Source organism: Acinonyx jubatus, chromosome D3 (assembly GCF_027475565.1).
Source record: "Acinonyx jubatus isolate Ajub_Pintada_27869175 chromosome D3, VMU_Ajub_asm_v1.0, whole genome shotgun sequence".
Lineage (NCBI taxonomy): Eukaryota > Metazoa > Chordata > Mammalia > Carnivora > Felidae > Acinonyx > Acinonyx jubatus.
The window spans coordinates 73,822,767-73,849,388 of record NC_069392.1 but is presented as its reverse complement, the minus strand read 5'-3'; the positions used below and the strand labels follow the sequence as shown (position 1 = coordinate 73,849,388).

At 38.0% G+C, this 26,622-nt stretch overlaps 1 protein-coding gene and 1 pseudogene across 6 annotated transcripts in view; one reads left to right on the top strand and one right to left on the bottom strand.

Moving 5' to 3' along the window:
• Positions 1-26,622, bottom strand: part of WDR7 (WD repeat domain 7) — a 352,494-nt gene that overhangs the window by 119,326 nt on the left and 206,546 nt on the right. The gene's annotated exons all lie outside the window — the stretch shown is intronic.
• Positions 26,181-26,404, top strand: LOC128312349 (small nuclear ribonucleoprotein G-like; annotated as a pseudogene).

The following is a 26,622-nucleotide window of genomic DNA, read 5'->3' as shown; positions in this document are numbered from 1 at the left end:
TTTCCCTAGCTTTCTATTTGTACTTTTTATTTCCTTCAAGGAGAGGCTATATTTTTCCTCCCATGCTTCCCTTGAAGCATGAAGACCTCACAGGAATCCTGTGGCTACCTCATAGGCAGATTCTAGAATGAGCTCTTACAAGCCTTCTAAGCAACCATTATAGCCTGAATGAAGAAGGAAACAGCACTGGATAAGTGAAGGGACTGAAGGAAGGAAATGTGGAAGGACACTGCATGACAAAGGGACAGGAGACCTCCATTATGGAGTGCCTCGTTGCTGCAGGCCAAGGGAACCTGGGTTTTATGGCAGCCAATACTGTCAGAAAACCAGTGGCCACAGGGAGTTTCGAGAACTGGAAATGCCAACAGAAGCCAGCATCATGCCGTATTTATCAAGGGAGAATGAAATTTTCTTATGGGAATTATTATAAAACCATAGCATTTCAGAGAATTTTTCAAAGAGTTCTTGTAGAACCTTCATAATTATTACTAGTATCCCACTGGTAGTTGATATACATGACCGTTTTCTTGGGCTCTGGCCCCTCCTAGACCAGTCCAGCCAGTCAACAGGCCTAGTTAGAACAAACTTGCTCCTCTTACTTAAAAAATATCATGAATGAAGACATGGCCATTAACCACCCTTGGCTCTGTATAACAGAGGAGGGAAAAAAAGGTCATATTAAAAAAATGCATTAATTAATAGTTCAATTACAAGGAAACTCCTATGGGAGAACACATTATATGCACTTTAAACCAAATGAATTTATGATGATTTATGCCATTACAATGAGTGCAAAATGAATTAATAATGATTGGCCACTTATTTCAAAGTGTAACCAAGTAAAGGAAGCCTTTTCCCACTTGTTAATGTCCATCAAAGAACAAGGATGGCAGAGTGCCATCTGGAATTCTATTCCTTTGCTTTATACAGAAACTTAATTTAATTAAAAATAATTCCAATGTAGTGTGCCTTATTCATAGATATGGGCTAATTAGCAAACACTTCTATAACTACACACCTTGTATTAATGCAGTTATTAGAAACTGTTAAACTTTTTACATCCTATATTGCACAAAAACTTGTCATTTAATAAAAACCATAAAGTAACTATTAAATTAGGAGACAGTTTAACAAAGATATTTAAGAACTCATTAATTTACTATCAGTTTTATCAAAACAGTCCTATTTCAACATAATTTGCTGTTTCTTGTCCTATAATCACACGACAATAGAATCCAAATTATCTTTGATTCAAAGTTCATTTTTTTCGGTTTTACTGAATTTCAAATTAAGTTGTGTCATACAATGACATTTAATCTCATGTTGGCTCTTCGTATTTAATATATTTTGGATGGCAGGCTAGAATTAGGGAGTCTTACCTTCCTATAATCAGAAAGTTATGACTTATTGCAAATAACCTTATTCTGCCTCAGAAATGTAAAAAGTACTGATTTTCAGACACTCTGAGGGTCAGCAATAAAGAAGTAAAATAATAGAAGCAAGTGTTTATGATACCAAAGAAGTAAAAAAAAAAAAAATCCATTAATCTAGGGAATCTTTAACTAAATGATCCAAATGCTTCTATGTCCTGTTCCCAAAAGGTGTAGGATGGTTAAACAGCATGAACGAGTGGGTGGGCAGTTGCGTAAGAGGAAAAAGGACACCAGGGTTTAAGTTCTAGCTTCAGCACCTTACTAGCTAAGTGATCCTTTACGCATCCAATATTTACCGGTGCCTCTTATGTCCCAGGCACTGTTTTTTTTTAAATTATTTTAATGTTTATTTACTTTTGAGAGCGATAGAGAGGCAGAGTGTGAGTGGGGGAGGGACAGAGAGAGAGGGAGACACAGAATCTGAAGCAGGCTCCAGGCCCTGCGCTGTCAGCACAGAGCCTGATGTGGGACTCGAGCTCACAAACTCAGATCAGGACCTGAGCCAAAGTTGAAGGCTTAACCCAATGAGCCCCCCTCCTCCAGGCACTGTTTTTAAGCACAGGTCAACAAATTCTATGCTCTCACAAAGCTTACGTTCTAGCTGGGACATAAAGACCAAATAAACGAATAGATGTGTCAAGTGGTAGTAAGTCAGGTGAAGAAAAATAAAGCAAGGGTAAGAGCCTAGAAAGTGATCGACAGGAAAGTACTCTGTAGAAGGTGACATTTGAACAAAGACCTAAGTGAAATGAAAGAGAGGCATGTGGGCATCTGTGGGAGAAGCATTCCAGGCTGAGGGAACAGCACAAAAGGCCCTGAGGTAAGTAGGGATCCCTAAGGGCCAGTAAAAAGTCCAGAGTATTAGACGGCAGTGAATAAGGACAAGAGTGGAAGGACATGAAATCAAAAAGGCAGCCGTGGATGGATCAGTCACACAGGCCTTTTCCCTAGGGGGTTAAGTGTTATGAGAAATGCATGGAAGTTTCAGGTAGGACAGCGACATGACCTGCCATCATTCAGAAAGTATCTGTGTGCTGTGTACAGAATAGACTGGGGTGGGTTGCAGGCAAAGGGGAACATTAGGGAGGCCAACTGGGAGGTTCTTACAATGGTTCAAGCAAGAGATAATGATGGCTTGGACTAGAACAGTAGTGACAGAGTATGAGAACTATGTAAATTTTGGATTAAGAAAATTTTTTAGAAGATAGAGCAGACAGGATTCATTTAGGGATTGGATGTGAATATATGATGGAAAGACAGTAAGTAAAACTGGGGCACTTGGGTGGCTCAGTCAGTAAAGTGCCAACTTCGGCTCAGGTCATGCTCTTGGGGTTGGTGAGTTCAAGCCCTGCGTTGGGCTCCGTGCTGACCGCTCAGAGCCTGAAGCCTGCTTCAGATTCTGTGTCTCCCTCTCTTTCTGTCCCTCCCCTATTCGTGCTCTGTCTCTCTCTCTCTCTCTCTCAAAAATAAATCAACATTAAAAAAATTTTTTTAAATAAACAAAAAAAGTAGTAAGACTGATTCCAGGCATTGGGGCATGAACAACTATGTGGATGATGGTGACACTCATTAAAATGAGTTAACAGAAGAGGAGGAGGGTTTTTTTGTTTTTGAAGCAGGAGCAGTAATCCAAATTTTAGTTTTAGGCAGTTCTAATCTGAGGTATCTATCAAACATCTGAAGGAAGATTTCAGATAAACTGTTGAATATAGGAGTCTGGAGACTGGTGCAGAAACCAGGGCTAAAAATAAAAATTTCAAAATCGTCCACATACACATGCATGGAAGCCATAGGACTGGAAGTAATACCTAGAGAGTGAGTGCAGGTGCACAGGCACCTTTGCAGGACGGAAAGACGGGGGGAATCAAGACTGAGAACCAGCGGCTAACGAGGTGGGAGAAACGGGAAAGGACAAGCAGACTTGTAGGTTTCAATGTAGCTAGAATTATATTCTACCAAGAGACAGAGACAAGAGCCAAGAACTGCTTAGTGCCTTTGGCAACATGTAAGTCACGGGTTATCTTACTGAAGAAATTTCAGTAGAGTTAAAGTCAGAAAAGCCTGACTGAAGCAGATTCGGGGAAAAAAAGGAAAAAATGGTGGCCGAGAAAGCAGGAAGGTAAAGATAATCACAGTATTTAGTGCAGAATGTATACGATTATAAATTTTATTTATTTAAAAATAAAGTATTTTTATTTCCTGTAACAGCGATTTCTTAAAAGTACTGATAATGTGGTGTCCATGTTAGCTGCTATAGATACTGACAATGGGAGACAGATAGGAGTATGTCTGGTTTATGACATGTAATTCTCAACACGTTCCACAGAAAGCTTTATCAGCCTTCTCTGGACCTGATCACCTCCAGGAAGCAACCAATCAGAGTGAGTCTCTGACCTTCAAAGCAGAGACTGGTCTTTCCAGAGATGAAACCCCCCTAACGCTGCGGCTTCATTCATGTCTCATCGGGAATCATCATAACACTTTCTGCACATCTGTACGCCATTAAACATCCTGTGAGAGGGGCTCGCCAGATGGGTTACAGGGTTCTGAAGATGCTGATGCACCTTTCCAAAGGAATTGACTTACTACTCGATCAAAGGCTCATGTTCAATTATTTTACCCACCTGCACTACTCTAGGGCTTTTAGAATTTAGTTATTACAAACTACATGAAATTTAAACAATGACATTTCCCCCAAAATACCATTAATGTGAACCAAAAGTATGGCAAAAAACTGCAATGCTTCACGATAACTTCATAATTGCATACTCTTTCTAACTAATTCACACAGGCTAAGTAAGTAAGTTAGCAATCATTACAAGATAAATCTCAACATAATTTTGTAAGTAGTGGAAATGAGAATCATGTGCATGGGTACTTGATCTCTTTTCTAATAACCACACTCAGACATTCAACTGGAACAAGGAACTGCTGCATGTTAGCTCTTCAGACACAGAGTCAAAGATGAGAAATAGTTGTCCTCAGTGGACACTACATATTAAGTAAACTGTGAGATAAAGGCTAGAGTAACCATGAAGAAAAATAAATTCAGAATCGTTTTACATGCAAGCAAATCAACAAATACCAACATTCTCAATGCAAACACTCTAAATGTTTCCTTTCTACACATTTCTTTTATTGAAGTTGAGTAAGGGAGGTAAAAAAGATGAGCAAACAAAAGTCACTCTGCTGCCCGTTTCTCAGTCTGGACATCTTTGTTTAAGCTTTGACTTGGCTTAAATGAACGAATTAATATTGACAAAAACATCAACTAAGCTAATGAGTTGTTAGTTAAGGCAATAAACATGTCACATTAGAGTCAGCGCAGTAAAGAGGTAATTAGCCCTGGAAAAGCCCTGCTGATTGGAGCTGTTGAGATCCTCTGCTCTTAACCTTTGAGTCCATTATCCAGCCCAGGAGTGGTGGCTATGTTAATGGGAGCTCGCCAGCAGTAAACAGCAGGCTGTCTAGAGCAGCTAGCTAGACCTGCGTCCGAATCCTGGGACGAAAGGCGTGCTGGTAGACTTACAAGAGAGGCATCAACGGAGCGTCATGAAAAGCGGAAACAGTTCTTTGAGGAATAGATATTAATGGCAAAAAAGAGAGAAGGCAAATATATTTCCAAAGAAGTATTTGGGTGTGTGTGTGTGTGTGTGTGTGTGTGTGTGTGTGTGTACCAGTTAGCAATTATTAAGTAGCAAAAAAAAAAAAAAAAAAAAACCACTTTGCAATTATTAAGTAACAAAAATGAGACAAAGGAAAATCACTCTAATCAACAAAATACTCTTCCTTCTGTAAATACGGATGCTCTGACCCTTTCAAGATAAAGTGCAAGATACCATAAGACAATTCCTAAGGTATCAAAGCAACCAAGATCACAATTAAAAGTCATAGCTAATAATTTATATTAAGACAAAAAAGAAACACACGTTATTGCACTTCTAAAATACATATATTTACATGAATAATCACAGATTGTCCTTCGGAGCAGTTTGTAAGATTTTTTTTTTTTTTTAAACTTCTCACTAATTTTACTGATTTGGCTTTGGGACAATCAAAACCAGCATTTCAAAGTCTATGTTGAAAAGGAAACCAGATGTTTATAGAAAAGTCACAACTAGCAGGACAGAACTTACGCAGGAGTTAAAACATAACATAAAAATATGAATAAAATGCCCATTCTCTCAATTAGCGGATCATCTCCAAAATAAAGCAAAAGAATGCGCTGGAGAATACAACGGGAACTTGCATCATCTTTGTAAGAACCTCCCCAAATTTGTCAAATAGGCTAAGTTTCGACATTGCTTCTAATGTTATAATGCATATAAACAGATGAACTGATACTAGTGTATGCATAGAAATAGATTAGATTAAGGGAGACCACATTCTCAGGAAATCGTATTTTTCCTTTGGAAACTCGTCTTTCTCTTGAGCTTAAAAGCAAATACATACATACAATGGCTACGCTGCCATTCATTTTGCACACTTTGACAATAGTACGCCATTTCCTTTTACAAAGGAAGAAAACGTTCCATCCTGACTCGGTTATCACGGAAGCTGGACGGTGGAAGTGGTCAGGTAGGCAGGCCCGTGGCACTGCTGCTGGGTGTGTGTGCGTGGTAAGTGTCTGGGTGTTAGAGGAGGAGAGACGTGGGGCATTTACTATACAGTAAATCAATATGTGCTCTCTTTTTTCAGGCTGAGTAATTTCGAGAGGGCCAGGAAGCAATTAGCTTCCTCACACCTTATTGGGCAGTGTGCGGTTTTAATATCCCCCCCCCATACAGCTTTTTAATAAATTTATAAAACAGCTATATATGGCTTAATTTTCCTTAGTTAATTCTTTTGCATAATTAAATTTAGATTGAAAAGCACTATAAACCAGTCTTCATGTTCAATAAAAGATGAACCAAGAGGTATTTTGCAAACCAAAATAAGAAATACATTTTTCTGTTATTTTATTGTCAGTGACCGCTAAGTGCAACCTGAAAAAAATATATACTACAGTACTTACTTCTATTATACTGAGAACATATAAAAATGTCCAAATACTTCTAAACTGTCTAGGAGCAATAAAGAAAAATAAGGTGGTCAAAATATTTTCAAGACTTTACATCCATGTATGGATTTAATTCGGTGTAATTATTTATACAATTTCCTATCTAAGCAGTATGTCACAGGACAATAGTGTTCAATCTTTTTTCTCTCCCAACATACTTGCAGAATATGACATACTATGAAATGTTTTACTGTGACAGACAGAATGAGGGTAGCAAAACTGGAGGGAAACAGAGTGCCATAAATATCGCTTGAAAATGTCCTCACGTGGGGCACCTGGGTGGCTCAGTCGGTTCAGCGTCCGACTTCGGCTCAGGTCATGATCTCACGGTTCATGAGTTCAAGCCCCGCGTCAGGCTCTGTGCTGACAGCTCAGAGCCTGGACACTGCTTCGGATTCTGTGTCTCCCTCTCTCTCTGCCCCTCCCCTGCTCATGCTCTGTCTCTCTCTGTCCCAAAAATAAATAAAACATTAAAAAAAAAAAAACAACCAAAATGTCCTCACGTAATTCAGATGTGTTGCCCCACTCCACACTTTGCCCCTCCCACTTACAGTCAGGAGGCCAAAGTCACCCCCCGGCCTTCCCGTGACTGAAAAACCCATGGAGAGTAGTAGAGAGCTAAGAAGGAAGATCTGGATTCTAATCCTACACCTACAATATGATAACAGTTTGATCTCAGGTAATTAGTTTCCTCATCTAATGATATAAAAAGAGATGGAGAAAAAACCTATTTCTTGAGTTGACAGGAATATTAAATGATAGAACATGCATCATGCCTAACACGTAGGCTAGGGGCAGGCTCTTGATAAATTCTTCTCCATCTTCCGGATTATATAGATATTGTTACTTATTTTCCTCAGTCGCAGATATTTTCTTGTATACTATCCTAAGACTTCAAAATGGACTGTTTAAAAGCTTATTTTGAGAGATAGAAGAGAGAGGGTGTGCAAGCACACAAGCAGGGGAGGAGCAGAGAGAGAGGGAGACAGAATCCCAAGCAGGCTCTGCACTGTCAGCGCAGAGCCTGATGCAGAACTCAAACTCACAAACCGTGAGATCGGGACCTGTGCCCAAATCAAGAGTCTGGTGCTTAAATGACTGAGCCACCGAGGCGCCCCCAAAATGGACTTTTTTAAAAGAGGAAAACTACTGGGACGCTTACTCCTTTTAAAAATATGTAACATAAAGCATTTTACCAAACAGGAAGGAAAACCAGTAAAACGAAAAACAAACGAACGAACGAAGGGAAGGAAAGAAGGAAGAAGGGAAATTATATTTGCTGCCTGGTGGGTGGCATGCTTTACCTGAATGCTTTACCTGTGGGATTTCATTTAATTCTGAAAATAGCCCTGGGAGGAATATATTAGTTTCAATTTTGAAGAAAAGGAAAACCGCATCTCAGAAACCCTAAATAAGCTATTCCAGATCGTACTGTGAATAATGCTAAAACAGGGTTTACCTGACATGAAATCCCCTATTCTGTCCATTATATTCTACACAACAAGTTAGTTAAAAATAATAGGCTATGCCATATTCCAGGCTTAAGATGATATCTGCAAAGGATTTTATATTTAATATTGCAAATGAAACACACCATATTATTTCTCAGATGGTAATCCCAGAAACCATAAATTGGGTTCATGACAATCGAGCAAGCGCTTAATCATTTTAACGTGTATGGAAAGTGAAGCGCCTTAACTGGCAGAGCCCTCAAGGAGCACTGAATTGCTTATCCGAATGATCTGCATGTATTAACACACAACAAGAAGACAGACAAGGGCAAACAAGTATTGTAACACTGGTTTTCCAGCCTTTTCCCTGGTAACTCCAGCCTAGTTAAACTAGGCTAGCAATGCTATTTTTCTTCCTCTCAAAATCTATAGAGGGTGAATCAAATGTGAAGGCAAGATCAATTCTGTTCTCAGACAGTAAATGAGCTTAAGATCAGAACTGTTTCAGTTTATGGAGAGAATCTCATTAAGCTAGCTTAAATATGTGTTCACAGGACTATATTACAGAGTCAGGAAAAAGAGAAAATACCCTCACCCACCCCAGTGACAAGCAAATTTCGTGGGTATTGATAGGGTTAACAAAAATCAGTTCCACAGACCACACCATCCACATACACAGCAAAAGCTATAGCGCAAAAATATTTTCACCTGTCATATTTTTATAAAAGTCAAGAGCTGGAATGGTCCAACCTCATTATGATAGATCAGAAAACAGAGGCTCAGAGACGTTGTGTGGCTTACTTTACGGTAAAGGGCAAGAGGTACAGCCCATTCAGAAGCCAAAGCTCCAGTCCTCAAAGACCAGCATTGCCTCTACGGTAACACAAGATCTCCATAACAAATGACGTTCAAGCTGATCATCATTACTGTTTTGATCACAAGCATTTGGCACACTGTCTGGCACGGAGGAGGCATTGAAAATATTTGTGGAATGAATGAATGGACTTCACACTCCACCATCCACATTTTAACTACGTTTCAAGGTCTCAGTTAAGTTTTCCTTTATTTCCCAAGCTTTGCTAGTCCCTCCAACCACTGTGTCCCTGAGTTTCTGGAGCACATCTTGGTCATACCATTCCAAGGAATACCAGACTTAGAAAGCTCAGAATTAGATAAGACTTCAAAGATGGTCTGGCACAGAGGTATCCAATCCTGGTGTTTGAGATCACCTGATGAGCTTAATGAAAACTTAAATTCGTGGCCTCATGGAGATCTACAGATGCAGAATGCAGTCAGGTGGCATGGAGTTCACCACTTCGTGGGGCAGCCAGTTCCACTGGTAGACATCTTGTTTGTTATGTAAAATCTCAAACATACACAAAGAAGAATATGGTAAAGCTTGTTGCAACCATCATCCAGCTTCCAGAGTTTGGAGCTCCTGGCCAATCTTGTTTGCATCTGTACCCTCACTCACTTTCCCCAGCAGCTTGAATTACTTTGCAGCAAATCTCATCTACAAATACTTCAGTATATATGTCTAAAAGATTGGGACTTATAATTTCGTATCATCATATAGAAAGTCAGCCTTCACATTTTATTGATTTTCTTTCTGTTGCCCTAACTCTCCCTTTCTTCCCTCTCACCTTCTTTTTCCTTTCCTTCACTTATCTACATTTGTCTCCTCCAATCACAATCCAAATACATCTCTTAAATCTCAATTTACAGGTTGCCCCTCAACCCTTGCTTTCCTGAAAGAAATCAGTGCTTTTGTCTCACAGAATTTTCTAAAATCTGGGTCCTGCTGATTATTCCTACATTCCTCTGTTCCTCTGGCCTCTGTATGTCCTATAAACTGGCTGAACAGATTCAGGTTTGAATTTTTATCTTTACTATTCCTTAAATGTTGCTACGTACTTCCATCCAGAAGTATACAATGTCTGGCTGTCTCCTTTTGGGGGTTATTAAATAGGAGTGATTCTTCAGGTCCATTAATTGATCAGGGTGGTACAGCGGTAATACTCTATTATCCCTTCTTCATTTATTGGCTAGAACACAGTTATAAACAGGAATTTCTCTCATCAACCATTTGATTGTGCTAGGTTACATTTGTACAGAAAACACAGGATAAATGTTTATTTCCCTTTATTTACCAATTTTCAAAATAAGTTAATTCTCCTGCATCATTCAAAAGCGACACTGAAGTTTGTGTGGTATCCCCCATCCTCCCCCTCAGGATCATTTTGAACTCTTGAATCAAAACAAATTTATGTGTTTCTCTCTTTTAATCCACTACTGTTATTTTTATTGCTTTTTTTACTTTGTTTATGGTATCTTATATACATATATGAATATATAAATTGCTTCTGGATTCTGAATCATTATGTACAGAGGTATGTCCACATCAGATTAGTTTTATTTGAGCAATTGTATGATTTCTTAACAAATATAAATAAAATCTTAAGTAGCATCGTTACCACCAAATAGAGAATAGATTGCATGTTTCAGATTATATGTTCTTAGGCCACTAACATCTGTACTTCTAAACCCGTCAAAATGAGAATAGTTAGAAACAAAACAGAAATTCTAATACCACCTTCTAAAAACTATCTATAATCAAAAAGGGAATTAATACAACATAGAGGTTTCTCAATTGCTTTAGGTATTTCTTAGATTTTAGGCTTAATTTTAACTTTCAGTCTTTTTTCATCAAAGTTCTGGCTTCTACATGCTCTCTAAGCCATACTTATCTTTCAACATCTGTGAGACTATCTACATACTTTCTTACTCTACTTGTAAATAGCTTCCTGTCAATTTTATGCACTCAGAATATTTGCCCTAATATTTATTTCAACCTGCTTCATCCCTTCCAATCTTCTCAATGTTTTATAAAACAAGTTAAAAATTTTACATTTTATAATTCATCTAGAAATGACCACACCACAAAGATTCTAGAATTTTGAAGGAAAGAGCCAAAGAAAAGGATATGTGAAAATAAAGTTTCCTCAGTGAGATAAGGCATTTAAACATGAACTTCACATAGTCACTTTATAATTGACAGCAAAAGACTCTGCACACTGGATTCCTTTCTCCCAGTAATGAAGTCATCTTCGCTTCCACATGTGAAAGGCAGGAATAACCGCCAATCTCTACTTTCCACAGGAGCATGTTTTGCAAACATATAATGCTCCGGGTAAAATCAACAGAGTACCTTGGAATCAAAAGTCCATGAAAAACACATAATTGCCCAAAAAGTTAGGCTAATGTGGTGTACCAAGTCTGGAAGTAATTAAGGGCAAAACACTTCTAATTAATAGCTTCATTAATAGCTGAGGTTTTGAAAAATAATGCTGCATTAAAAATTAGTCTTTGCATTTTCATATTCAAGATAAAAGAGTTCTCTAAGTTTATCAACCCATTAACTTATAAACGCTGCATTAGCTGCACATTAAATGGAAAACAATGAATCATTACAGAGGAGTTCTGTAGATGGCACGCTATAATTTATGTTGTGAACCATGGTAAGGTTGAATCAGACAAGGTCCCAATCAGAAATTTTAAATAAATTACTTTCTGGATAATAGGAAAAAGTGACTGCTTATCACCAGTAAGAAGGCAGTGGGCCTACCGCTGTCGGTAGCACTTTCCTTGAAAATGACAGAACGACCCAAAAGTCAGTTTCTATTAAAAATGGAAAATCATGTCACCTGGTCACTCTTTTACGATCCTAGATACTCACTAGCCATTGCTCAAAATACACCTTACAACAAGAATGAAGATTATTAAAAATAATATCAGATTCCACTTTCATTCAGAGAAATAAAAGACCTCAGGGACCCCCATCATTAGAAAATAGCAGGAGATAAAAGTAGACCAGTAGAAAATACACAACCTCAAAAGGGGACGAGGTACTGCCCAACAGCATCTTTCCAGGCAAGGCTGTCAGCAATGTGAAATACAAGTACAGAACCCCAGGCACTAATATACGATACCACTAAAGGGCAAGCAGCTTGATATTTAAAAGTCAGAAAGGGAGCTAAGAGTATAGAAATAAAAATCTCCTGGAAGGTGTGTCAGGAAGGCAGCCACGTAAGCAAATGTGCAATAACTTACATGCAAGGATCTAGATAATCCTAGGCATAAAACACATCGTTCAGAGACTGAAAAATCTGTTGACCAAAGTATTTTCTGCCAATACGGTGGTGAGGACCACACCTCACTTCTGCCACCACGGTACAGGACTGTCATAAATTACTCATTAGCTATATTTTCCTTAAAATCATTTGTCTCTTGTCCAGTTGTTAATTTGGGTTCTAGCTTAGGCCATTTACTTTAATAATCTGGTGCTTTTCTATAGGACAGCAGAGTTGATACTTTACTATTCATTAGGTTGACCCAGGTGAAACTGAAAATATTTTATCGCCTCTGACTTCAAGAACGGCAACTTCATGTGATACAAACGAATACTTCGTACTTCACGGTCCTTAGGATCACTACACCAGCAACACACGCATTTAAAGAGAATAATCACATGAGGCTTCCATTTCTGTGCACTTGAGTGACTACATATATAAGATTTAAGGGTGCATTAAATATGAAAGGCAGTAACTTTTCAACCTTTCACATGTATTACAAAAGCACATTATATAAATATATATACATACGTGTCCTATATATAAATGTCCACAAAGGCAAATTCTACCTTCCAGTTACCAAAATTAACTTGAGTGACAACCTATAAGTTCAGTGTAATGATTTCTGGGCAATGAAAACAGCTTGAATGGCAGTGCATAGAACTATATACTACTGCTATACCTGAGGAGTGGCCACATCAGTATTTTAGGACTCTTGCTACTGCCCAGAACTCTTCTCTTCCCAGAAGCAGAGCGGCCTGCTCCACTCAAGCCAACTGCTGTAGGAAAGCTTTGGGAGGTCACAGAACCGGCACTGGAGACGTTCTGAGCAGACTGCTCTGTGATGTGACGGCTGGTCAGGCAAAGCAGAATTTTAAACGAGCTTGGGCTTAATACATTACATCCTCTTGGCCCGAAATTCTTTTCCCGTGCTTACAAGTCTGAAGAATTCTTCATTTGCCAATTGTATTCCCCCCCCCTTAAACTGTTCAACATGAAAACACTAGTAAATCCCCTGCTTGCCATTTTTATTCTTTCTTAACTCACAGAATGCTGTCCCAGTGAACTGACAACTGCAGCCAAAATGGATGGCAATGCAACAATTTACAACATATAATGGAACGGGACTGCCTTTTCTATTTTGGAGAAAATACATTGTAATGTCCACTGGGTCTGAGGATAAGAGATTATAGGAACCATTTCTTCAGTCTGATAAAGTACCTAGTAGCAGGCCCAGAAATCCATAGCAATTAAAAGGCAAATAAAAGTTAAATATAGAATTTGTACATCTATTGTACATTATAATCAAAGATCTGATCTTGTTAGCAAATCATTAATTATTCTTTATCACTAACATCCCTGTGAAGTAGTAGGTAAGTGATGGGACATTACTAGGCCATTGAAATGCAAATTTGAGGCAACAGTTACCAACCATCATTTATTTATCTGTAAATGCAAAATGGGGTTAGTTGTGCCTGGCACCCACAGGCAGGATTCAGGTTTCGGAGGCCTGGTCTGGTTCATCTTGTTTTAAACCCCCTCCTTTCAGCACTAGGAGACTACATTGCCTGGAGGTCTATACAGCTATGATAAGGGTCTGCCTCAGAAAGAAGAAACAAAATAAAGAACAATTTCTTTGTTGGTCTCCCAGAACTTATAACACTACAACTCAGTTAAAAATATTTATAGAGGACATGATTAGCTCATTATAAAGGACCAAGTGAAGACTGAAATTTTAGTAATTTGACAGTTCTGACTTATGAGACCGTAGCTTAGAATTATAACGATAAATGATTTCTTCTGGGCCAGTTTTCAATTTGTAGTATCTCAGCTAAAAATCCACGGTTTTCCCCTGCTACTTTGTAATACCGGAGCTGGGCTCTGTAGGTATCTCCTTTGCCAGCCAGTGGAAAATGTTAAGGTTGTCAATGGAGGTCAACAGAGTGATCCTGCAAGAGTAGAGACACTTCCCCCCCCCCCCCCCCCCCCCCCCCCCCCCCCCGGTGAAAATGGCAGACTGCTCCTTCAGAGCTACCCCCATCCCTCCAGCAACTTCAGGACAGGTTCCAAGCTGCCCCTCACCTCCCCTACCTGCGCTGCACCCCCCCCCCCCCCCGCCAACCCCCAAGGCTACAGCAGGCCGCTTCTCCCCAAGCCCATTGGCAAGTTTCTCCACTTCTCACAGGCTAGATGCTTCCCTCTTTGAAAAAGTCCAATCTCGGAGAAGAGTCCTTAGTTCCTTCAGTATCTATCTTACCTCACCTCAGATGAAGTAGTAGCTACTATTTTACTTCCTCTAGTACTTTACCCCTTTCTACCAGGAAGCAATTCTTTATAATTTCCCTGTTCAGATAACTGATGTGGTTTCTGTCTCCTGACTGACACACCTTCCCGTCTTTCCCATCTCCCTTCCAGAATGACCAGAAATCAACACCATATAATTTCCATGGGCAGCCTTTCCTTAGTGTAGGTTTAAGGAACACAATTAATTGTACAGGCTCGAGCAGAACTTGTAAATGTAAAACAAAACATGCTTTAAAATTTTCAGAAATTTAGGCCCATACCTTAGAAGCACACCATTGTATCTCTAATATAAAACTTTAAAAACTTTATCGAGAACTGCATGAAACATCTTTTTCTTTTTTTCCTATGACTAGCAATAAACAAAATTCAGAGTATGGAAATATTTACTCTGATATTTTCTTTCACGTTAATTTCATGTACTACCCTAGGGAAAAACACATCTAGCTAAAACACTGAATTATAGGTAAGAAGTACTGAGATTTCACAGACATGGAATAAAACTGAATGTTGAAAAATCTGCTTTGCCTTCCAAAGCCTACACATTAATACAATGAAATATGCTAAGAATTTCTAATCATTATGCTTTTGTTTTTAAATCTATAAATAAAATCGTACTAAACTTTCTACCCCAGGGTTGCATAACACACTCAGAAACCTTGGAGGGAGGGATATGGAAAAGGAAAGCCATAGAAAAACAGAATTGCTATTTCTAATTGTGAACATCCTCAGCTACTTTGAAATTGCAGTATTACTTATACTACTATGAAATATAAATCTATCTTTATCCTACCATCTTGGAAGAAGAGCTTTTTAAAAACGTCCTATTCTGAAATAATTTTAGACTTGTACAAATGATGCATAAATAGGAAAGAGAATTCATATAGATCCTTTACCCAGCTTTCTCTAATGTCAACTCACATAACCATTATGTGATTATCAAAACTAGGAAGTTAATACTGGTAGACCACTACTGACTAAACTACAGACCTTAACTGAATTTTGCTCACGTCCTTTTCCTGTTCGAGTACCCACGTCAGGATCTCACGTTGTATCTCACTGTCATGTCTCTGTAGCCTCCGGCAATCTATGACCGGTCCTTACACTTGACTTTCATGCCTTGGGCACTTTTGATGAAAATTGGTCATTTTGTAGATTGTCTCTTTGTCGAGGTTTTTCTGATCTTTTCTCACAATTACACTGAGGCTACGCATTTTTGGCCATAATACCACATAAGTGATACTGACTCCTTCTCAGTGTATCATATCAGGGTGAGTATTTCACTACTGACAATGTTAACTTTGATCACTTGGTTATGGTAACCAATTACAGTGGAGTTCCAATTTCCCTTTGTTATTGATAAATATCTTGAGAGGAGATAGTTTAAGCCTGTGTTAATATACTGCTTTTAGCATCTACTAGTGGATTTTGTCTACAACAATTAGTACTGTGGTCTTTGCCTGATGCAGATTTAGTATTTCCTCATTGCTTCTATATTTATCAATTAAAATTCTTCTGCAAGAGTTGTCTCTTTTCCTTTCTTGATAGAGTTAATTAGTGTGGACTCATGGGTATTTATTTTGTTCTAGGGGTTATAATTCCATAAAATATATCATTTATTTTGTTGCTGAAATTATTCCACTTTTGGCTATCGAAAGCACCTTCAGGTTGGCTCCCGTGTCCTTATGACATCTATTTTAAGCCCTTCTTTAAGCCCTTCCTTAAGCCCTTCCCCCATCTATTTTAAGCCCTTCCTTAATTTTTGACATTATAGATGTTCCAGGTTCAACTTGTTTCCCTGCCTCAGTCCTGGATTCAACCACTTCTCCAAGGAGTCCTGGATTGTTTTATTAAACAGTCGTATTTAAAATCAATTTCTGAGCTCTGGGTAGGCACACATTGTTACTGGGATGTCACAGCTCTTAGGCCCTTTCAGTGACCACAGCTAGGAAATATATGACTGCATACTAACCAACATATACACACATATCTATACTTGTATATCTGTCTTCATGCATACTAAAAAACCATGACTTCAACTGATAGCTCAAAATTCATTCTAGTATTTTCCCATACTGGTAACTGGGAAAGCCACTTTTATTACCTCCCGTCACTGTGATTCTAGACCCCTGAATACATATTATTGACTACCAAACTGAATGAAAATATATGCATGTATATTCCTTATTTTTTTGGTTCAACAACATGAAAATAAAGACTAAAGATCTGACTACATAAAAATTTTAAATGTCTACCACAAAGAATCAGAAAATGCAAATACGAAACAATAAGCTGAAAAGATGTTTGTATATAGATCTATTTTAAAAGTACCAATAGTACCAAAGTAAAGAACTTGGTATAAAAAATAACACGGAGGACAAAGACGGAGGTGGGCAAAATGGGTGAAAGGTCAAAATGTACAAAATCCCAGCTATAAAATAAATAAGTTCTGAGGATGTGATGTACTGCATGGGGACTATTGTTAATATTACTGTATTGCATATTTGAAAGTTGCTGAGAGTAGATTTTAAAAGTTCTCAACACAAGGAAAAGAATAATCTAATAATTGTGTATGGTGACGCATTCATTAGACTCCCTGTGGTGATGAGATTATCCAATCGTTATGTTGTATGCCTGAAACTAATATGTTACATATCCATCATATCTCAGTTAAAAAAAAAAAAACCACCACAGAACAAGCAATTCATAGATGAACTAAAAAATGGTAAACACAACACAAGAAAACCAACCTAAAATGTTTAAAATGCAAATTAAAGTAACAACAGGTATCATTTATCAACCACATAGGCAGACAAGAAAAATAGTATAGTCAAAGCTGGAAACAAATTACAATTATGATGTTTGGAGGCATGACCCTCTTAAAGTTCAACTGTTTGGGATTTTTCTGAACTTATTAAACCTGTAAATTTATGTCTTTCAGAAAATTTGGGAAAGTTTCAATATTCTTCAAATATTTTTTCTGACTCATTCCGTTTCCTCTTCTTCTGAGTCTCCTGAAAGTCTCTGTGAGACCTTTAGAAATTAAAGAATAGTGCTGAGGAGGAACTGAAGAAGGTATAAATAGTGCCTATTCACATATTGGAAGACAAAATTGTTAACATGTCAACTCTCCCCAAAATTCATCTATAGATTATAGTCAATTCCAATCAAAATCCCAACAGGCTTTTTGCTCATTTATTTTTTTATTTAAAAAAGTTTATTTGAGAGAGGGAGAGAGAAAGAACCATCAGGGGAGGGACAGAAAGAGGGGGACTGAGGATCCAAAGCAGGGTCTGCATTGACAGCAGAGTGCCTGATGTGGGGCTTGAACTCATAAACCCCGAGATCACAACCAGAGCTGAAGTCAGACACTTAACTTACTGAGCTATCCAGGCGGCCCTATTTATTTTTTAAAAACGCTTATTTATTTTGCAAGAGAGAGAGAGCGCTCATGCAAGAATGGGGGAAGGGCAGAGAGAGAGAGAGAGAGAGAGAGAGAGAGAGAGAGAGAGGGAGAGAGGGAGAGAGAGAATCTCAAGCAAGCCTCACACTGACATCGCAGAGCCTGACACAGGGCTCGATCCCACCAACTGTGAGATCATGACCTGAGCCAAACTCAAGAGTCAGACACTTAACCATCTGAGTGACCTAGGTGCCCCATTTTTCGCTTTTTTAGACAAACTAACAAATAGATCCCAAAATTTTTGTCAAACCACAGATGACTTAGGATAGACAAAATAAGTTAACAACAGAAGAACTCAAAGGGAGAAACTATCTGATTTCAGTACTTACTCTAAAGCTAAAGCCATCAAGACAATGTGGTAGGAGTGAATAAACAGGGATTAATGACAAGAGGACAGAGGATCTAGAAACAGACCCAGACATCTAAGATCAACTGATTTTCAAAAAAGGCAATTTAATGGCAGCAAAAAAGAAAAATGCTTTCAACAGATGTTGCTCGAACAAGTGAATTTCTGTACCTATATTTCACATCATACTTGAAAATTACATACACCTAAATGCAAAAGCTAAAGCTCCCAGAAAAACACACGGGGGAAGATTTTTTGAGACTCGGAGGTAGGCAAGTATTTCTTAGAATACAAAAAGCATGAACTATAAAATAACCGATAAACTGTACTTCATTGAAATCAGAGAACTGTGTTATTTGAAACACATTGTCAAGGTAACCAAGAAGCAATCCACAAAATAGGAGGCGATTACTCTTCCCACAGGTGGAAAGGTTTCTCTAGAATAAGTGAAGAGTAGACTCACGGGATAGTACACCCAACTGTTTTCGAAAGCTTAAACCAATTACACTCCACAGCAAGTATAATAAACATTCTATTTGCTCCAAATCCTCATCACAATTTGATAGTCACACTGTAAGCTTTCAGTTTGGTAGATGAGAAATGATAGTTCATTTTGCTTTTAATTTGCAGTTAACTGATTACAAGACATAGTATCTTTTCATAGGTTTCTTAGCCACTCTTATTCCCTGTGAAGTGCTTTTTCAATCTTTATGCATTTTTCTTCTCTGCATTTATTTTTCCGTTTTTTCTTTTTCCCAAACATAAATGTGTTTAAGAATCTTTTGTCAGTTACCTGTGCTCTAAAGACCTTTCCCTCTGTGGCTTTACTTTTCAGTTTTTTAAAGATATTTCTGACTATAGAAGTTTGTAATTTTAATGTAGTTCAATTATTCATCTTTTTTATTGTTTGGTTAGCTTTTCTGTTACCTGTTTACAGAATATTTCTCATTCCAAGGTCATGTTTTCCCATATCATCTCTTTATTTTTTTTTTATTTTTTTATTTAAAAAAAAATTTTTTTTTCAACGTTTATTTATTTTTGGGACAGAGAGAGACAGAGCATGAACGGGGGAGGGGCAGAGAGAGAGGGAGACACAGAATCGGAAACAGGCTCCAGGCTCCGAGCCATCAGCCCAGAGCCCGACGCGGGGCTCGAACTCACGGACCGCGAGATTGTGACCTGGCTGAAGTCAGACGCTTAACTGACTGCGCCACCCAGGCGCCCCCCATATCATCTCTTTAAAGTATTATGCTTCTGGCATTCATATTTAAGTCTTTAAATCCATATAGTTTTTTGTGGGTTTTGTTTTGTTAGGGGGGTTAGCTACAATGGCATTAGGTATCCCATTTTATTTTTCTCCCTGTGGTAACTATACCAGTTATCAAAAATTCTATCCTTTATTTCACTGATCCATAATTCTAGATCTGTATAGAATCAAATTCCTATGTCTGTTTAGAAGCATTTCTGTGCTGTCTATTCTGTTCTATAGAGAAGTCTGTTGGTCTGTTTTGCACCAAAATAAGACTATATTAATTACTATAAATTTATAATAACTTTTGATATAAGGTAAAGAAAATCTCTCTTTGTTCTTTAGAAGTGTCATAGCTTTTATTAACTCACTGCTCTGTCCCATAAACTTGAGAATCAGCTTGTCAAGTTTAATAATGAAAACAACAAAGATCATGGGGGTGTTTTGTTTGGAATGGCACTGAATTTATAAAAATTGACATTCTAATTATATGGGGTACTCCACGCCATAAAGTGTCTATCTCCCTATTTATTTAGGTCTTTAAAAAATGCTTTTTGATAAAATTAAAAAAAAATTTTTGTGTAAAAATCTTGCATATTCTTTACGTTTATATCTGAGTATTTTATATTTTCACAGTACTTCAAAGGTTGGCTTTTTAAATAATTATATACTTCAAAGGATTACAAATGAGGATTAAGAGAGTTAATATTTGCAAAATGCCTAAAACAGTGACAGGTATATATTACATGTTTATTAACTAAAACAAAATAAGTCAAATATTCTATTGATCTCTGGTAAGTTAATTTTAGGATAATTTTGACTAGTTATTAAAACCATGATGTTGGGGGCACCTGGGTGGCTCAGTTGGTTGAGCATCCAATTTTTGATTTTGGCTCAAGTCACGATCTCACAGTTCATGGGATTTCGCTAACAGCATGGAGTCTGTTTGGAATTTTCTCTCTCTCTCTCAAAATAAATAAACTTAAAAAAAAAAAAGGAATGATGTTGAGATTTTTTATTGTATTTCTGTGAGATTCACATATGAATTTGGGAATAACTAAGACATTGACCACATGGAATCATCCATCAAAGAACTACATGCCTTTTTATTTACTCAAATTTTATTTCCCTCAGTAAAGTATTATAATTTCCTCCATATTTCTTAAATTTATTCTTAGCTACAGGGCTTCCTATGGATGTCATAATCATTGAGGTTTTAATATTTATTTTAAAATATAAAAATCTATCATTTTAATTACACGACTATCCATTCAGTATAAAAATTATTTTATTTTATTATTATTTTTTTAATGTTTATTTATTTTTGAGAGAGAGACAGAGTGTGAGCAGGGGAGGGGCAGAGAGAGAGGGAGACACAGAATCTGAAACAGGCTGCTGAGCTGTCAGCACGGAACTTGATGCAGGGCTTGAACTCACAAACTGTGAGATCGAGACCTGAGCCAAAGTTGGACGCTTTAAAAACTGCAGTCAGATGCTTAACCGACTGAGCCACCCAGGCGCCCCTAAAATAATTATTTTAAACAAGTATTTCTAGTAAATTTGTCTTATCCTCTAAGTCTTTTGATTATTGGGTAAGTTGGGTATTTTTTGGCATCCACATTCTTTCTATAGTAAAATGCTGACAATGTGTTTGTTTTTAAACTGGGTTGTCCAGGTTTTTTCCTCCTGGTTTTTAGGGTCTTGCTGATTTGAAGGGTCTTTCAAAAAATCATCATTTTCTACATTTTCTATTTTGTTCACCAGTAGATAGAAAAGCTCCTGATTCTTGAGTGTCTTGCTGACTAGCCATGTGGATACCCTTGAGTATATTATCTACCTTTGGTATTATCTACCATGGTATACCATGTCTACCATGAAAAAGCTAGCATAAGGGGGGCAGCATAGAAGCTGGAAGGCTTGGCATTAACCGGGTGAGAAATGAAGGTAGCCAACCAGAGTGATAACAGTAAAGGTGGTAAGAGGTAGCTGAATTTTTTTATGTATCTTGAAGGCAGAGTCAGTAAGATGTCCTGATGGATCTGATGTTTGTCTATCTGTTTTGTAGAGTCTAGCCTTATCTTTGACAGTTTCTCTTTGTAGACACAGTGTGATGCCAAACTTCAACTTCTAAAGCACACAAAAATCAGTGCTTACTGTCCTTTAAGTAGCGTTGAGAGCCCAGGCAGCCACCAACCACCTCTAAGGAGCCCCAGGGCTCTGCGGAACAGAATTTGAAAACCCAAGGTTTAAGGAAGGAACTTATACAAGCATCCAGGTCCTCTAGTGGCCTGGGTGGCATTAAGAAGTTCACCAGCATTTGCGGTACGATCACGGAAGACAGAGGTAGAGCAGTAACACATAGACCTGGGCATCTGACCATTGCACAGAGTCCTAGAAATTAGGTTTTCTACGGACATGGAAGGCAATCTACAAACAAGTTCACAAAATGTGTCCGTTCACTTCTTACTGGAAGTCTTTTTAGGAGACCTACCAAAAGTTTTGCAGCTTTTGCGTATGTGTGTTCTTAAAGTAATCTCTACGGCTCTATGCCCAATGTGGGGCTCAGGCTCATGACCCTGAGATAAGAGTCACGTGCTCTACTGAGCCAGCCAGTTGCCCCAAGTTCTGCAGCTTTTGAAGGGATTAGACTAGCTGTTCTCTATTGTCCCTTTCGGATATAAAATTGTTTGAACTTACAGAATTAAATATATTAACTATGGTGACACTGGAGCACACATAGATGAAGACACACAAATAAGAAAAAACCATTCTACAGTGCTATCAGAAAACTTCAGATCAAGGTTATTTAAAAACTAGAAATAGGAATGTCCTTTGCAAAAAGGAAAAAAAAGGGGGGGGTTGCTACTGGCACTACAATGCTAAGACTTGTCACTGAATCACCTACTCAGGCAGCTCAGTGACAAGAAATAAAGGAAATTAAAAATTGAAATCAAAATTGAAAACTGAATTAAGGATATTAATATATACGTTAGATGGACGGGAGAGTCTTATGCCAATGTCGCATCACATTCTAGACCAAAACACTGTTATAATGCCTCCGTACTCTATTGTAAGGATATAGATCTCAACCTACTACAGATGTTACATACAGCTACTGAAATACATTCAACGTAACACATGTCCACAGAGCTCGATATATGTAGAGAATTAATTTTAAAGAGACGACTATAGCCTGGTAAGTTGATATGAGGTACCCATAAGGAAGATGACAGAAAAATACTTTAAAGATGCCCGGCTTCAAACACAGGGCATAACTGTGGGCTACTGGAGCCTATAGAAACAGACAGAAAAATTGGTATAGAGCAATCAAAACAAGATAGCCACGTTCACATGGCAGCAATAAACACTAGTACTCTACAGTATTAAATAATAATACAGTAATAATTTCATAGAACTCTGTGATTTTTATAGAAGTGGTCTTGGAAATAACCTTGCCCAACTTACTTGTTCTATGGAAAAGGAATCTAAAACAAAGTAATAAATTAACAAAAAACCAACTGCAAATTGAAGTTATTTTTGGACAACAGGGACGGGATTACATCAGCAAACAGGGTCCATAATGCAAGTGTCAGGTCTCAGTTAAAAATGATAAAGCTGTTATACAAGATAAATTATTTACAAGTGAAAACAAAGGAGTAGTGAAAATTTCCATTTGATCTGAGCTTAGTTTGTTGATGTGGTTAAAATCGGAAACAAAGTCATAAACATATAGAAATTTATCCCATTATAAATAAATTACAAGCATACACAGTGTTTTATTTAAACATTTATATATAATAATGTGGCCATAGAAAAGTATCTTTTCATATAAATCCTCTAGGAACTAATGGGCTTTACCACAAATAGAATCAGCATGTGTTGCAGAAAAGAATTTCCTCGGCTTTGGGGGTAAAATGCATCTGGGTTCAAATCCCTTACAAGACAGATAATTCAAAGGAAGTTATTTTTTTGTAACAGTTCTCTCATATAGAAAATGTTGACACTAATACCTATCTTATAGGGGTCATTATTTTTAATGTTTATGTATTTATTTTTGAGAGAGAAAGAGAGAGCATGCGAGCAGAGAAGGGGAGACCGGGGGGTGGGGGCAGAGAGAGAGAGTGAGAGAGAGGGAGGAAGACAGAAAATCCTAAGCAGGCTCCCCACAGAGCCCGACACAGCTCGAGCCCATGACCTCAAGATCATGACCTGAGCGGAAATCTAGAGTCAGACACTTAACCAACTGAGCCACCCAGGTGTCCCTATCTCATAAGGTTCTTAAGACAACTTTTTAGGGTAGTAATAAACACTCTAAATGTCCTAGCAAACAGCTCTTAAAAGGAGCTGTTTCCTTTCCTTAGTCTTCTATGAACATCTCTAGTAACATTAAAATACTAACGTTCAGCTAACACTTAAGTGCCAGGCACTTACCAAGTGCTTTACGTATACTAATTTACCTAATTCTCACAGTAACTTTGTGAGGTAGGTACTATTACTATCCCCATTTTTCAAGTTAAAGAAACTGAGCCACAAAGCACTTAAGGCCACACAGCTACTGAGTGGTAATGTCAAGATTTAACCCTGAGCAATCCAGAACAATAAAATCCCAATAAAAAAGCTGAGCTGCCTAAAGAATTAGGTCTGAGAGTGATATAAATGTCATTTATTCACTTAGATTAGTTCCCATTATCTCTTCCATTTTAAATGTAACAAAAAATTAGAGTACATACTGTGCATTAAGGTAGTTTAATGACTGGAACTACCACAGAACACTCAATTTAAAATAACTAAAGGATTCCACAGTCTACTGGATGCCTCTACTCTGACTACACATGGAAATTACCTGTGAAGTTTTAAAAATCACATAGATACCCAAACCCCACGCCTGATTTTTTTGAATAAGAATGCCAGGGAAAGGCTCATTTGAAAACATTCCAGATTTTAGTGCATAGCCAGAGTGAAGAATTACTTTTCTTCTCTTTTTTTAAAAAATGTTTTATTTATTTTCCAGAGAGAGAGAGAGAGAGTACAAGCAGGGGAGGGGCAGAGAGAGAGGGAGACACAGAATCTGAAGCAGGTTCCAGGCTCTGAGCTGTCAGCACAGAGCCTGCCGCAGGCCTGAACCCACAAACCGTGAGATCATGACCTGAGCCGAAGTCGGTTGCTTAACCAACTGAGCCATCCAGGCGCCTTCTAAACACGGAAGGTGTATAGCAATGCAAGACAGATGGCATCTGGAACCAGGATGATTTTCTTTCTTCTTCTTTTTTTACTTACTTATTTTGACAGAGGGAGGGGGAGAGAGGGGAAGGGGGAAGAGACATGAAAGAGAGAGAGAGAGAATATGAGTGGGAGAGGAGCAGAGAGCCAGTATCCCAAGCAGGCTCCACACTTGCAGCGCAGAGCCCAACGCGGGGCTCGGCTCGAACCCATGAACTACAGATCATGACCTAAGCTGAAACCAAGGGTTGGACACTTAACCAACGGGGCCACCCAGGTGCCCCCAAAGGATGATTTTCAAAGGTAAAATTACAAATGAGAAGTGGTGGTAAAGACGATGAAACGCTGAGTCAGTGCAATGAGAAGAATGAGTGAATGAGGTGGCCCGCGGAGTAGGAAGACAGGAAAGCAGAATTACCGCCAAGTGCCAGTAAGTCAGGGTTAGAAACACGAGGGAAAGCAACACAAAGGAAGTCTCCATGGCTACAGCCCTGCTCAGGGGCTGTCATCATACCATCTAATGACTTGTTTGCATACAGTGAAAATCTCCATTTTTGTTATGTTTATCCTTTTAAATGGCATGATGTGTTCCTCATCCTTGTGGCTACTTTCATTCGTAACTTGCAAGTACCACGAGTTTCGTTATTAATTGCAAGTCGTGACTTTGTCCTAATCTTGCTGATAAAACATTTGAAATTTGACTTAACTTTCTTACCTTAAAATTTATGAAATAAATCCATTATAGAATCAACCTCAACCAATATCAACATATTCATTAAATAGACATTCTGGAGAAAAATCGTCAACAGTAGTAAATGACAACAAAATAAAATCAAACAGTACATAGTACCAGAAAATAAAAACTCTACATAAAAGTTTCATAAAATTAAAATATTCCTGAGGTAGTGTCTAACTGAGGCTGCCTTCCATTTGGTGGTGTGATAGCTGATCTAATCAATATGATTATAACTCTGTTGTTTTAAAAATTATAATAACAGATAAGCAATTTTTTCCAACAAACTCTTAAGAGTTCTTATCCATTTTTATTTTAATGACTTTCTTTTGAGAACTGAATGAAACTGTGGGTCCTTTTCCCAGAACAGACACAAAAATGCACACGAACACTGTGTTTTCCACATGTAACATCTGTGAGGTCATAAAAAACCTTGACCCGCTAAAGAACCTGGCATTCGGCATTACAGTATTGCTAAAGACCCACTGTGGGGAAAAATACTCATTTTCTCTAATCAAAATATTTCACACTATAGATGCAAGGCATTTCATAAGTATGGCGATGTGGATTTTGTATATGTTTATATCTCCAGGGAAGCAGCACATCCCCAAAGGATGAGTCAAGAGTTGTTCATATTTACAGGTGACCTGTTACTTGCTGACCTCCCCTTCTTATTTATAGCCACATTTCTGAATCTTACTTGCTTCTAACACAAGACACCTATGTGAAATGGTGAAAATATACTGATTTAGGAATTTCGTTTGGAAGCATCTTTGAGCTTGCCAAGTAGACACCATGAGCAAAGCTCACCCTCCCGAGTTGAAATATTTATGGGCAAGAAATTATCATTGAAACTAAATGGTGGCAGACATGTCCATGGAATATGGCAGGGGTTCGATCCCTCTATGATAGATCAATTGTGATAGATCAATGTGTGGAGATGGCAACAGAACAATATTGGAATGGTGGTAATTCGAGGAAATAGTATCCTTATGTTAGAAGTCTTGGAAGGAGTATAAACAATGGGTGTGTTCCTGGAAGAAATTGACTGCTTCCACGTGCCCTGTCTCCCTAGCACCTATTTCACTACAATATAAAAATCAGGTCGTGCGTTTTCATGTTGAACTTTTTTGTTAAATAAACAGTTTTTAATAGTCAAAAAAGAAAATATACTGATTTAAAGTTGCAAGATAGGTGTTCAGACTTAGCAGGATCTTAAAGCATTTAACCTATGCCC